This window comes from Phocoena phocoena, chromosome 3 (genome assembly GCF_963924675.1).
Source record: "Phocoena phocoena chromosome 3, mPhoPho1.1, whole genome shotgun sequence".
In the NCBI taxonomy this organism is placed as follows: Eukaryota; Metazoa; Chordata; class Mammalia; order Artiodactyla; family Phocoenidae; genus Phocoena; species Phocoena phocoena.
In genome coordinates this window covers 132978827-132992383 of record NC_089221.1, presented here as the reverse complement: position 1 = coordinate 132992383, position 13557 = coordinate 132978827, and the positions used below count along the sequence as shown (strand labels likewise).

The following is a 13557-nucleotide window of genomic DNA, read 5'->3' as shown; positions in this document are numbered from 1 at the left end:
AGAAAGCACATGCTTTGGGGTAGTTCATACCTGGATTTGAATTCCTATCGCTCCTTAGATGAGCTGGAGAAAATTACCTAACTATTTTACACTTCAGTTCTCCTCGCCTACAAAATGGAGATAATGTAATCTACCTTTTAAGATTGCCAAGAGGATTTAAGGAAAATGTACAGAAAGCACACAGTATACTTGACTCAAAAACTAGTAGGGGACATTACCAACAAGATAGCGATATGAGTAGTAAGCCTTTAGAATGAAACATAAAATAAACGGATATTGCCATTAAATATCTCCATCATAAAAGTTAAAATGAAAGATTCAACAGAAAGTATTAATTCTTCTTAAATGATTTACGTCTCCCTACTCATCTTTCTAATACTTGATAAAAATCCCCACTCGGTTGTCTGTAATATTTTTATTTCCTGGGCTTTTATTATATAATAAATAATATATTATACAATCAGTGCCATATAATCTAGGATTCACTCATCTCATTTCCTATGCTTTAATTGTCTGTTTTGTACAAAGTTTCATCTCCCAAATTATATTGTAAGAGCTCACTGAAGATAGGGCAGGCAATAATACGCTGCTTATTTGCTAGAATGTTTTAGATCTTCAACAGATATATGACAGAACTGAATAGAAAAGACGTAAGTTTTAAGACGTGCCAATGTGTAAAAATGCAGGCTATTCCGAGCTGCCACTGGAAGCCCAAACACAAACAGGGCGGTCTTTGTCATTGCTTCGTAAACTGGGAAACACTCTCAGGGTCAAAGCAGAAATCCTTCTTGATGCCTGCAAATCACCTCCGATGAGAAACTTCTGGCCTTGAGGTTCCACACACTATGACAAAGACAGGCAGGTACAGAACAAACTTTCTCCAACAATGCTTCAAGTTGAATTTCAACATGGAATCTCATTGAGTCTGCCGACGGCATTCTGAAAAGAATTTCATTAAATGTTGCTAACATATCATAAGCTCCCTTAAATGGAAGGGTAATGGCTCATAACATTTGTAAGCTTTTTAATTTCATGGAATTTGAGCAGCATAATCAGGACCTATTAAAGTCAATCAACTGTGCCAAGTTGGGCTACCTACCTTTGCTTTTGTTTGTATTTTCCTTGTGGGTACACCCTGTGGACCAAGAGGCAGCAGTCCCAGTATCATTCTTTAAGGCTAATGCTGGTGTGTGATGTCCTGAACCTCCTCTGATGAAACCATCACAGCAGCATTTGCATGCCTGGGATGAATAGACACCTCTTGGGAAATGGCTTTTGGCTTCTGGGAAAGAGAGATTTCCCTTTCTATTTGCTTCGGCTCAGAAGGTGCAATTTTGGTAGGATTCAAAATCAGTCATCTGACAAATGTAACTGGAATTAATAAATAGAGATGACTATAAGAAACTTTATTTATATTTTCAGTGACACAGTGGTGCCCAAACTATTAATCCTTCAAGACCAGTCTCCAGGTTTCTTCTACCATGAAACCTTTAATTACAGTAGTGGCCATTTATAAGGGCTAAATTCCAGGCACTGTTCTAGGCACAATGTATATGTTTTCTCATTTAATTTTCAAAACAATTCTATGATGCTTTCAGCTATCCCAGATTATGTATAAAGAAACTAAAGTTTGAGACATAAAGTAATATGGCCCAAGTCACAAATCTAGTCAGTAGCAGAGCCAAGCTTTAAACCCAGTTTTAGTCTGACTCTAAATCATGGGTACTTTTCTTTCTTTCTTTTTTTTTGGCCACACCATGAGGGATGTGGGATCTTAGTTCTCCAACCAGAGATCCAACTCGTGCCCCCTGCATTGGGAGCACAGAGTCTTAACCACTGGACCGCCAGGGAAGTCCCTGGATACTTTTCTACTATGCTATGTTGCCTTCACAATCACGCTGATGCAAGTCTTTCCGTGGGAATGCAGATATCTAGAGAGAGCTTTTTCATATGGGGACAAGAGGGTACCAGGCAGGGTGATGATCCAGGATAGCTGAAGGCCAGAGAGTCAAACAGGGAGAACTCACCCCACAGTCAAGGGAGAAAGCGCACATCAAAGTTGGAAAAGCAGAACTGAGGGTAACAAACCACCTTAGGAGAAGGCCACACACAGAAGGCTGATTTAGAGTGAGGACAGCTGGGAACAGAATGGAGTAGAGGATGGGCTATGGCAAGCAGTGTTACACTAAGACTGAGAACACATGGAAAAGTTAGGGTTCTACTTTTGAGCCCTGCTGGCTGAACAGGCAGGGCACATCTGATGGCTTGATGGAGTTGGGTAGGACCGGATAAGCTCATCATATAAATCTTTACTGTAAAAAACCCAGAATGATGGGCATATAGATGGTGTCCAAATATAGTGTCTGCATTTAATTATAACTTATACAAATGATCAGGAAAACATTCAGCTATTCCCTAGGCTGCCATTAATGACTACTGGACCAAGAAAATACACTAATTAATAGTGTATGACATGCACATACATGCACACACTCTGAATGACATGCACATCTACGATGATACCTGAAGGAGATGAAAGAAAAGTGTTCATCTTAAAAGAGGAAGAAAATTTTATCCAGGACGACTTGCTGCATTATGGGTATTACCGTATTTTTAACAATATTGCTGAGAAATGAAAAAAACAGTTCAAGAGATAAGAATGGTAGTGGGATCTTGTACATAACATATTTAAAGAACTTGTAAAAGAAGCTGAATTTAGAATGAAGAAGACAGAATCCTTTCTTCAAAGGGGTTCCCAGAGGTAAATAAGCCCCGATGTCCTAAGGCATACATTATACATAATGAGCTAACGTCTCTTTTATGAATCTACAATGGTACTGGATATTTGGAGAACTGGAAGAATTAAGAAAATGGTCACTCATATTTTCCATGTTCTGTAGTTTCAGATAAGGAACCAGAGTTAACAAAGGCCGGGTCTTTGGAAATTCGGTATTTCTATAGGTTTTTATTACTTCATATTAGCTCCACTTTGGTGGGCTTAGAATGAGAAACCAGTAACTTGTAGTCTGAAGTTCTGCACAAAATCATATCTGCAGAGCCTAAGATCTCTGGAATATCATGATATTTTTCTGGAGTCAGACTTCATTAGCACATGGATCTTTGATTATTTCCAGATAGATACTGTAATACAATTCTAACAGAAAGCATGACCAGAGAAAAGTAATGGTGTAGTGGGAGATGGTACAGTTTAGGGGATCTGTGGTTGGAATGGGGAAAAATTGGCCTCTACAGGAAGCTGTGATTGTGTGAGGCCTATGCAACTATAGAACAGAGCGGGGTGGGGAATGGCCAGAGAAGTAGCAATTGGCAAAAAAAAAAAAAGAAAGGAAGTAAGATGCTCTCTTCATGAAACTAGTAAGGGTCTTACATGTTTCTTTGGGTTGAAGGGAAAGCAAGTTAGACAAACAGCACAGACCGACACATAAATACTGTCTACTGTCCTGAGATAATACAGCATTCCAGTAAAGAATGTGTGTCAACATGAGTTGGAATATTAGATGCATGTTTTTCCTTAACCCTTCTACTTCACTGCTTCTCTCTAAATGGAAGATCAAAATGATAGGTCCTTTCTAGTTATACTCTAAGGAATGAATGAAATAACTTTACATGAGAACTGTGGCTATTAGCTATTACAACATGAGGGTTTAATTTCATATTATTTTGATTCAAATTCAGCAAATATTTCTGAGCAATTACTATGAGCAAGGCCCTCTATTAGGTGATTTAGAACCTACTAGTTCACTTGATCTCCATAACAACAAACCCTTTAAGATGATTTAAAGATATTCCATATTAGAACAGCCAAACCCTCAGGCACTTAGCAACACTTTAACGTTTTCTAAACATTCCCCATTTCCTGGTTGCCATTTGCTAGTTATCTCAGGAAAAGAATGGTCCAGGCATCTTCAGAGCATCTTTTCTTCCTCTCCTTGGCTTAGCCTCACTGGTTCTCCTGACCATTACATTTACTCTACCAGGTTGTGCACATAAAGCCAGGGATACTGTACTTTGTGGTGACGTAAGGACTTTACAAGGGTAATTTTAAAGACACGTGCGCTTTTGGCCATAAGGGCCAAATTTAAAAATCAAAACCATGTAACATTACCATAAGTCAACATTGCTGGATCCCTCAGGATCATGAGCCCCGTGTTGAGCTGTGGTGGAAGGAACCCTAATAGAAACAGTCCCCGTTTCCTTCACCCACTAAGAGCGAGCAACTGACCTGCACAATCCAAGACATGTTGGCATCGGCCACCTTTTTATACTAACTCGGTTGTAACGTAGTCTCATTGTGTTTTCTTTTCATTAAACTTCTTCCTGTACCTCCCTAACCAGAGTGCTGCTAAGATACGGTCAAAGAAACACTTTGTGATTTAGCAAACTCTCTGTGGCAGCCATGGAAAGCATGGGGGTACATTCCACATCTCAGAAAACTCAGACGGTAAGACCAGTCCAAAAAATTCAAGACTGCTATAAAATAAATGAAAAACCTTGGTTTGTTAATAACTATAGTCAGAAACAAACATGGGGACTATATATCCATCCAGTGATATGACTACTTATGCATTAACAGCTTAAAAATAAAGCCTGCTCCATTTCTCATCTATTAATGAGCTACGACCTAAGGAAAATTCATCTTCCCATACAATTCCTCTATTTTTTAAGGTAACTGCCTGAGCCTTAACTGAGGCCTAAAAGCAATCTACACAGCTTGTTAGTAGAAAACTGCAATTACCGTACCATCTGTACTTGTCTGTTACTGTAGAGAGATGCTACTTTTTATTTCCATGATTCTGATGTTACAAAATGGAAGCTGTGGCTTACTAGGTGGAGAAATCTACCATACCGCACCAAGCAAGGAAAGAAACTGGGTAATGTCCTTGTCTTATTCTTTCCACATGGCGATTTTCATCACCATCTCCCTCTCCCTCTTCAACTCCCTCCAAAATGCAAAAAGTACAAAATGCAAAATATTTATCGGTCTTAAAAGTCTCATTTACTTTGTGGACCACGTGGTATTTGCCTGGAGGCAGAATCATTGCCGATTAAAAACAGAATCATTCATGGAGATGGAAAGTCCCACACTCATAATTTAGGCAACTGCCATTTAAAACATCGCTGGTAATAAATTACAGAGCAATGCGTCAAAAGGCTATGCTCAGCTGTTGGTGGAGATCACAAAATTAAAGATTGCTTATAAAAATTAAATTTGCTTATAATTTCACATGTCAAGGAAGTTTTTTTTTTCTGCCTCTGAAATAACATCTCCTGAGAAATCATCAGTGTTTTTTTGACAATGAGCAAGTTTTTTGTTTTTAAATTAAGACTAACTACAACACACCCACAGCAATTACAAAGTGCTGGGTGCAGCGAGTTTCCAGGAGATGAGTATTTTTTGACTGAAGCATTAAGAAAATCTTTTTTTTTTTTTTTGCCAAGGCTTTAGGAGTGAAGAACAACAAAATATTTAAGAATGTATTAAAATGCCCTTCTTCCTTAAAGCTATAGATTCTCTCTCCATTACTCTCCCCCAATACTCAACAAGTATTATTGGCTGTAGGGGCCACCTAACCAAAGTATTCCTACTTACTCTTACCATTTAAGGAACATAAACCAAATGACAATAGACTCTGGTATGTACTTTTGCTTCTTCAATGTTATTTATGAAATAAGCGAGAAGCAGTCTCACATCACATAGTGGATGTTCCATAAACCAAAAGAGTGAGAGGATGCTGACATGCCATAGTGATGATGAAGAGAATCTCAAAGATGTGAAGGGCTGGAAAGTGCTAATTTTGTTATCTTCACCTTTCCTGTCTGTAACACACAGCTCCATATTCTGGAGTTTCCATTAGCCTGTGGATGGCACAAATAAAGTCTTAGAGCAGCACAAAAGAGCAAGGTAGGGAAAGATGGGCTTTCAGTACCTTTAGTACCACTTTTACCTCTTCCACCTTTTCTGTCCTGTTCCCCCATGGTCTCCCACCACACAGGTACTCACGCCATCCTCTACATAACACAATACTTAGTATGAGGCTGATAAAGAAACTTATTCAATCTAAAGCTCCTATAAAAGAGAAATTTGTCTTTATCTCCCCACCTGAGAGGCTCTTAGAGAATCTTTGAGTTAGAAGAATCCTAAGAGAACAGTCATTTATTCAAAGAGCCAAGCAATCAACGATGACAACAACAATTTGCTTTCCTTCCATATGAGAGGCACTAGTTAGAAACCAGGGAAACAGTGATAAAGCAAATAATAACAAATTTTAATAATCAAAAATTATCATACTGAAATTTTATATAGTGCTTTATACTCAAAGCAATATTCTACAAACAGTAACACGTACCTAATAAATTTTACGTCATTATGTAAAATAAATTAACTCTTACAATCCTGTTACACGCTTATGAGGTAGTGCTGCTATTAGGCCCATTTTACAGATGAGGAAAATGAAGCACAGAAAAGTTCAAGTAATTTGCTTGAGGCAACACAGATAGTAAATGGTGGAGCCAAGATTTAAATCCAGGGAGGTGGCATTCCAGAGCCTGCTCTTATACATCACTTAATAACTGCCTTTCTCGGTCCCTGCCATCATGGAGATCATGCAGTAATAATGGGAAGCAAACAGGTAAGTACATAAATATTTAGTCATTTAATATATACATATGATATATAAATAGAAATTAATATACCTAAGTAATATGACATGATATAATATAGTGGCAGAAAATAAAGCTACTAGGTAAGGGATATATTTTCAGTGGGTGGGCAAGGAAGCTGTCCGTCAGAAGATGCCATGTGAGCAGAGGCCTGGATGGAGCGAGGCTAGGTTTTCATCCAGCCTGGTGTTTTCGGACTGTGGTGCATGGGCCCCCCACCCAGGGCCTGGGCATCCCGTGGCTGATGACAGGGAGACTCTGGGTGGGCAGGGCAATGGGCTGCAGCACCCCAGCCCCTGCCCAACCACAGGAGCTCAGCTTCCATCTGGTCCAGATTTAGGGTTCCAAGTAAAATCTGACTCCAAAAAGATTCCATGGCTTTAAAAACAATGTTGTAGAAAACCACTAAGCATGCCCAACCTCTTTACGTCAGACACACGGAGAGCCAAGAGGAACGACTTGCTCCAGAGCTGGTGCTGATCCCAGCAGGACAAGAAGAGCATCCAGATTCCCCAACTTGGAATCTAGTGTACTTTCTGGAATACTGAACTGTCAGCTGTGACACTCCTCCCATTCAGTACATTGTGTTAATCTCTAGAAGGTATAGACAAAAGGTTTTATCCAAGTGACTGTGCCTCTCTGTCTGGAAACTTCATAACCAAACTCCAGGCTTATCAGAAATTGCACGCATGATCTTGCCTGTCTCCTGTATTTATTACAGTGCCCCTACCTCTGCCTCTTATTCTACTTTATATTTTTCTTGATCTTAACCTATTATATCTTTTCTTACTCTGTCCCTGTACATATTTCTTACAAGCTACTGTACTTCAAATCCTTTGTGGAAATGTCTATGTGCATAAGGGGAAGGAGTACTTGCAGTAGGGGTCTGGCATGAATACAAATTTCTGAATCTTCAAATAACTGAGATTCTAATGGTGGAACTTTGGTCACCACAGCAGACAAGAAAATGTGGGGTGCAGTCGACTTGCCCAATGGCCCTCAAACAATATAATTAGACATTCTCAACCTCATTTGAAGTTCAGACCTACCTCTTCTATGAAAACTCCAGCTGATAGAGTTACAACTGAGATTTAACCAAAGTCCTCAGTAACTCGTCTACTTCCAGCATGATAAGAAAAGCACACACAGTCAATTTTTCCAAAATTAAAGAAAGAACAAAAAAACCATCAGCCCATTTTAATTCTAAGGCAACCAAAAACCTCTGAATCACTATCTCTGTTTCCCAGGATAAACAAACAAAAGGACCAAAGGATTAAACACTGGCCTATTCAAAGTTTGTGTGTCTGGTTTTTTCTTTTTAACAACAAAAAAAAGAAAAAAGCAAGCAGCTGCTTCACCCTGTTGTCCATGATAAATGATGACACGTAAAAAGACAAATAGATTTCAGGAATGGCAATCTGCTTCACAGTACAGATGGGCTTATAGATGACCCTTCCAATTTTTAATAATCTCCATAATTTATGTGTGAGCTAAGAAATGCAAAGATGCCTAGTGCGCCCCTCTGACTCAGTACAAATCACTTTTATTTACTTGGGCAATACTTCATGGTCCAGTTAACTTCTTAATTAAAGACAGCAGGATGCTCGTGTTCCATGCAAGTGGCATGGAAAACACTGCTTTGTGCGCAGTGGGTTCAGCTGGGAGTTGAAGCTGAGGAGAAGACACCATGGCTTTCGGTTGGTTTCTAAACCAACCAGAGACACGGCTCCTCTCGTTGTAACTAAATTGTCAATGGAGCCTCTTCAGACAAAACTTCTGCTTGTCTGCTATCCTACGTTACTTTATTTTGCCTCATGCCCAATCCAAAACTTCAACTTTCTTCTCCTTGTCTGCTTCTTCCCCAGTCATGCTCTGTTATGGTTAAAGGAAGAAAGACAAAAAAGAGGCGTGTTCTAGGAGACTCAGGCCCACCCTGGTGGGCCAGAAACTCAGCCTCCAGAAGCTCTGAGACTGCTATCTCTTGCCATTGAGCTTGTACACTATGTCAAAACCCACAGGAGCCAGACGACTAGGAGAAATTGGTGTAAAAGAGAGAGACACAGGAAGTGAGAAGTGAGTCATGAGTGACTACGAATCCTAAGAAGTCAACCTAATTTCTGGACTCCTGCATGATGAGATGGATACATTCTCAATACCATAAGCCAGGGGCTGTGCACCCCCAAGGGATTTCAGGGGCCCATTATATAAACAAGCTACACAGGTGGGGTATGAGACAGTGGTGACTGATGGATGCTGTGGCACAATGAGGAACAAATATGCATCTAAAGGAGGCACTGTCTACTTAGCTCCAGTCCTTATGAATATCAAACCACTCTGCCAGATTTTCTGGAGGTTTTTTGGTGAGAATCAAAAAATATAGATTTTTTAAAAATGTCAAATCTTCACATATTTAAATATTAGAAACGAATTCACATTCAAAGGAAAACAATGTGTGAGGCACATAAACTGTATCTTTAGGCCGGATTCAGTTTGCAACTTCTGTCATAAGCCTTCATCTCAATAGTTAACCTCACAGTGCATAAGCTGGGTCATTTAAATTACGTCGTTTAACCCTCACAGTAACTTGATAAAGTAGAGAATATCATCTCAGTGATTAGGTCAGCCATCATTAAGCTTGGTCCTCCTGCATTGTCCACTGTTGTTTCCAGTTTCCTTTTTTTAATGCTTGTGAACTCTCTCAGGAACTTAACATGCTTTGCAGTAAGTTATTCCCCATGAGAGGGAAATGGCCATGTATAACTCCACCTATAATACTAAAGACAGCGTCATGAGAAAATTAATTACCACATACACTGTGTGTTGATGTGGAAGAAAACACTGCAATCCTGGATTTCAGTTCTGACTTTGCTGGGCATAACTTGGGTAAGTTCAACGTCCTTTCCGGGCCTGAGGGCCCCATACATTAAATGAAGTCACTGGTCTAACTGAATTCTTAGGGACTTTCAACTTCCAGCATAGATATGGCTTGCTAATTCAGGCTGATAGAATAAGTCTCAATTCACATCATACTAAAATCAAACTGGAATTTTAAAACTCAGCTTTCCATAAAACAAAGAGATGATAGAAACGTGAAAATCCATGGTGAGAATGACCAGCTCAGAGTTGCAACAAGCATATAGCAGTTTCTCAACTTTCATAAACATTGACAAAATGGGATACCCTCAAAATCCATTTTATAGGTGGAATTCAGGCTTTTCTAGGAACCAACACTCAGACTAGTGTTTATAAAGCACTGGCATATGTGTGTATTAATCTTTAAATATTTTATTATAGTGTGCTTTTTCTTTTGGTATTATAAAATGAGTGAAAACGTCACTCCTGGATCAAAGGGTATAAACATTTTAAGGTACATAAGATATATCGAAAACTATTTTTTTCAGAAAGACTACCAGTAATCTATGAGTGCCAGAGCCAGCAAAATTTTTAAGCAGAAGAATGAGAAAAAAAGTTGAACATTAGAAGAGTGTAACTCAGTGAAAGAAAAACTGAAAACTAAAAGCTATTGAATATGAAATGGGTTTCCTAAGAGATTTTCACTGAATTTATGATTAAGTTTGTGAGTTTATTATTAAGAAGACATGCAAGAAGAGGATGCAAGACCATTTGGTTCAAAGGACGTTCAAACATCAGATGAGATGTGCACTACGTGATGATGATGTAGACAGTGAAAAGTACTGTCCTTGAAATCAAATCATCATCTACCATCATCAACATCATCGTCATCAAGACATGGGGGTGAGAGTGGGAATGACCATTTCTGGAACACTCATTTCATGTCAAGTTCTGTATTAAGCACTTAAACACTATCTTACTTATTTACAACCACCTGTGATAGAGGTATTAATATCATCTCAGTTGCATAGGTAAGAAAACAAGATTTACCAAGTTAAGAAATTGTTCAAAGATCACTCATCGGTCAAACAGTAGCACTGGTTGCCACCCAGATCCAGTGATACAGCACATGAGCTTGACCATGGTATTATACTGTCTCTTGGTATAGACAACTTCTAAGAACCCCATTTACATATGATTTCATTATTCTATACACAGCTTTTTGGTAGGTAGAACATCTTAAAATATGTGAGTTTTTATAGACTAAAAAGTTTGAAAGACATAACTTAAATTTTGTATAATAATTTTGTTTTATTCTGTTAAAGTAAACTCATTTTTGTATCCCTCCTACAACTTTTCTTTCTACTCTCTTCTCTCCTAAACTTCTAAGTTCAATATAGCAATGGGCTAGAACCCCTATACCCACCCCACGTATAGCTTGAGGGGAGTATGGAGATAAATGCACTGTGCAACTTCCCCATTTCTGTAGGCCTGGCACTAGTATGTGCTCAATAAGTGCTGCTTTCCCTTCTCTTGTCACTTCACATTAAGTTACGCAAAAGCACCATCTAGTTCCAGCATCATGGGAAGCAAGGGAAGATGCCTCTCTGAAGAAGCAGGGATCTGCTACTTTTGTCCAAAATGATATTTTGGGATGAAAGGTCTCCTAGCACTCATGCATTCAATCTATCTACTAGTAGCTTCTGTCAGAAATCTGTAGTTGTATTTTGCAAGTATAAAGATGCCTACCACACTGAAATGGGATTTAAATATAGAGTTTTATGGCATTAAATCCCTTAACTTTACAAATTTCTGTGCTAACGCATTCAAGTAGAATTACTAGGGACAGGGTGGTCTTTGGATGTAATGGTAGAATATTTAATTTAGTGTGTCGTTTTCAATCTATTTCCTGAGTGGCATGATACTTTACCACTTAGAAGCTATGCATCCATGTAGTTAAAGCTAGAGAATCCCAGGGCTTTCATTCAATTCCCAGATGGGAGTTTTTATAGAGATGAACATTTTCTCATTAATTTATCTTCCTAAGAGACCGCTATCACACTAATCAATTTGTAGTGACTTTACCAAGTTTGCAACCTTCAATAATGAAATGGATACTGTATTGAACATGGTGTGGATTGCTTAAACAATCTCAGCTCCTCTCGGATCAATGAAACACAAAACCAAAATGAAGTCAAGTATTGCTTCATTAGTTATCCTCACTTAGAAGAGCTGTGTAATCTTGTTCACTGGACGCTGATCTCTTTTCAATGGGAAAAAGAGAAGGAGACACCCCATGAAAGAGAAACAGCTGTGATCCATGGCAAAGTGATAGTGCAGATAATTCTATAGAGAAGAGTCTTCCAGAGGTGGCATGTAAGCAATGGTCAGGTAACGTCAGAAAACAACAACAACAAAACGGTAAGCTGAAGATGCCAGAGTAGCGAATAGAAAGCTACTACATGTGAGGTTCTCATAAGCATCATATGAGGCTATGATTCAAGAAGCATGGCAAATTCTACTGGTTACCTGCTCACCAATCATTCCCTCTACCGTCATTGCTCCCAGAACCCCAATTTTGTTCAGCAGACAATAATCCCTGTGTTTGAGGGAAGGAGAGCCCTACAGACTAAATCCCTAGCTTCTAATCTTGTTCTCTCGCCTTAGTGAGAAGTTTGGATTTTATTCTAGGTATAATGGGAAGTTAACAGAGAATCCTTTGCAAAGGGGTGGAGAGACTTCATATTTGAAAAGGCTACTTTGGTTACAATTTGGACGATGAGGCTAAGAGTGAAGGGCAGCAGAGACAGAAGAGGTTATAGCAATGGTGCAGGTGAGAGAGGACGGTGGCTTGAACTGGGGGGTGACGTGATGGAGAAGAGTGGATGGATATGGGCACATGTTTCAGGTAGAGGCCACAAGACTTTCTGGTGGATTTTAACATATATGCATATGTGCATGCCTTCTTTTCTTCATTTAGAACACATTTATTTTGTTATCAGAAACATATAAGGCTAAAAGCTTCACGCATTTGCCATTTATTTTTTGAAAGGAAAAATACTTTCTGAAGAACAATGAAAAAATAGTGAATTTTAACCCTTTAATTTTCTTTAAACAAGGATTTGAAAGCCTTGGATTTAACTCACTGCTTTTTCGATATTAAAGTAAGCTTTTCATGATCATCATTACTTTTTAAGCTTCTAATCAAGTGTATCTTTGACTTGGGATCAGATGACTACTGATTTTCAGATAGGCTGGCTGACATATTTTCTAAGAGTCCAATTCCTGCATATGGGCCTAAGAGATATACCAGGTACCCTTTTTCAAGTCTTCTAAGACACGTGTCTCAATTCCTTTATATGACTATGATTCTCCACCAAGGAAACGTATTTCGGGATATTTTACTTGACACATATCAACTATTCTACCCCTGATCTTAAAATCTGCTCTCTTGTACCACATGAAATCTAGCCTGAGCATTTACACACTTATGGAAATATCGCTAATATAGGTTAGAGGGGTTGGCAAACTACAGCCTGCAGCCTATTTTTCTGTGGCCCTTGAGATAAAAATGGGTTTTACATTTTTAAAGAATTATAAAAAAGAAGAAAAATAAAAGCTGAAAATATTTACGGAGAAAGATCCAACACCATAAGAAAGAAATGACCAGTCCAAATTAGTGAGATAAACTAGTTTAATACTAGTTTATACTAATACTCTTGGTACTTTAAGCCAATATGCTATGGGTTCCCCATTAAATTTCATAATCACTGATTGGGTAGCTGAAATAATTTGCTCTTCTTGCTGATTTTAACATCATGTCTCCCTCCCTTTCACCAGGCACAGAAGAAAGTAAACTTATTGGCAATTCAGTAGTTGCACTCAGTTTCATGCAATTCAGTAGTTTAGATAGCACTCAGATAAAATTACCCACTGCATCAAGTTGCTGAATTTCATTAATTGCATTAATCGATGCACACAATAGAAATGATGCTTTGGGGAACTTCCATGTTACTCTTTGCT

General features: G+C 38.7%; 1 protein-coding gene across 1 annotated transcript in view; it reads right to left on the bottom strand.

Moving 5' to 3' along the window:
* Positions 1 to 13557, bottom strand: part of SGCD (sarcoglycan delta) — a 409632-nt gene that overhangs the window by 203860 nt on the left and 192215 nt on the right. The window lies entirely within an intron of this gene.